This window comes from Lagenorhynchus albirostris, chromosome 3, assembly GCF_949774975.1.
Source record: "Lagenorhynchus albirostris chromosome 3, mLagAlb1.1, whole genome shotgun sequence".
In the NCBI taxonomy this organism is placed as follows: domain Eukaryota; kingdom Metazoa; phylum Chordata; class Mammalia; order Artiodactyla; family Delphinidae; genus Lagenorhynchus; species Lagenorhynchus albirostris.
In genome coordinates this window covers 9,659,853-9,661,875 of record NC_083097.1, presented here as the reverse complement: position 1 = coordinate 9,661,875, position 2,023 = coordinate 9,659,853, and positions in this window count along the sequence as shown.

The following is a 2,023-nucleotide window of genomic DNA, read 5'->3' as shown; positions in this document are numbered from 1 at the left end:
GTGGCAGGATTCTACTTCCCATTAAAAAAAAAAAAAAAAAAAAAAAAAAGGCTGTAAAGAGGATGTCTTCTCTTTCCTTCTCCCTAGCTGTGGGGATGTTTTTGTTTTTGTTTTTGTTTTTGTTTTTGTTTTTGCGGTACGTGGGCCTCTCACTGTTGTGGCCTCTCCCGTTGCGGAGCACAGGCTCCGGACGTGCAGGCTCAGCGTCCATGGCTCACGGGCCCAGCCGCTCCGCGGCATGTGGGATCTTCCCGGACCGGGGCACGAACCCGTGTCCCCTGCATCGGCAGGCGGACCCTCAACCACGGCGCCACCAGGGAAGCCCCTGTGGGGATGTTTTAAGTTTAGTCAGCTGGATGCCTCCACATGGGACTTCAAGCTTGACCTGGTGACACAAAGAACCTGAAACAGTTGGAGATTTTTAGCATGGTAGCAGCAGAACCAAGTGGTTTCCCATTCATACTGCTCCTGGGGCCTGACCTCGGCTGTGCTTTCAGCTGCCTGACCTCTTCACTCCTGCACACTTTCCATGGTTGGTGTTTCAGCTTTCTTGTCAGTTTTGTGAGGTCCCAGAAATCCTTCCAATAAATTTCTTTTTTTTTTGCTTAAAAAAAAAAATTTCTTTCCTAGCACTACCAGTCTTACATGTATATTATGTGTATGTTTAAAAGGTAAATGTTACTTATGATAGGTTTTGTTATAAATATATATATATTTTTTCTCATAATAACTGAGTTCTGAAACTTATACAAAGTTATGTTTAAATATAGACTAATCTAAATTACATCTACATTTTTATTAATTTTAATTCTTTAGAAACTATTTCTATTTAAAGAAATAGAATTTCAGTAGTGAAAGCAAACTTTATTTCCTGAATTTGAACATGCATGAAAGTTACAACAACCTCAGAAGTGACTTTTATGTTATATTAAATTGAATAATATAATTGGGAGAAAGCCACAAGTAATTCCCAAACACCTGAAATAAGAGTGTGTGAGACATAGGCATGATTTGTGTTTATTGAATGAATAAAGAGTTTGCTTTTTATAAAAGCATCCACCTTAGAGCAGTCTTTAAGAAAAAGAATCAGGGCTTCCCTGGTGGTGCAGTGGTTGAGAGTCCGCCTGCCGATGCAGGGGACACAGGTTCATGCCCTGGTCCGGGAAGATCCCACATGCCGCGGAGCAGCTAGGCCCATGAGCCATGGCCGCTGAGCCTGCACGTCCGGAGCCTGTGCTCCGCAACAGGAGAGGCCACAACAGCGAGAGGCCCACGTACCGCAAAAAAAAAAAAAAAGAAAAAGAATCAAATGCACAAAATATGCAGTTGTATAGAATCCCCTAACAGAGAGAGTAAAGTGTGCACTTAGAGGAAATAAAATCTAAACCCAGTTTCTCTTGGGACTTCTATTTTCTGTGATCAGTCATACTTTTAATGCATTTTAACTGTGCTAAAGGAATCAGGAAACCATTTAAGTGATTAGTGCTCTTTGTCTACTCAAAAGGAGGATGCTCATGCTTTGAGAACATAGTTTCATATTCAGTGTCAGTGTTATTTTTTCAATTTTAATAAAAAATGTTCCTTCTTGTTTCTGTTGCACGTAAAATCGAAACACTTTTGAAAGAGACAAACAAAAAGTAATATTATTTAACAGTGTGTTGTGTAGTTCTGTATATAAAATCACCCATTATGGTGGATGAGTGGATAAATCTCAAAGGATGCGTGAAAGTGGTGGCACCACCTTGTTTGTGCCAGGTGACCCAGGACATTGTCTTCCAGCTCTAAACTGTGGGAATGAAAGATGGAGAAGTAGAAAATGCCTTATGAGCTCAAATAATGGCACATTTCTGTATTAGTCAGTGTGACATTTATTCTACCAAAACAAACAACCCTCCAACTTCAGAGTTTCAGCAAAACAGTGGTTTATTTCTCACTTGTGTTGTGTCTTCTCTGGGTTGGCGGAAATCTTCCCTTCACACGGTTACTCAGAGACCCACCTCAACTCAGGGCTTAACAAGGGAGT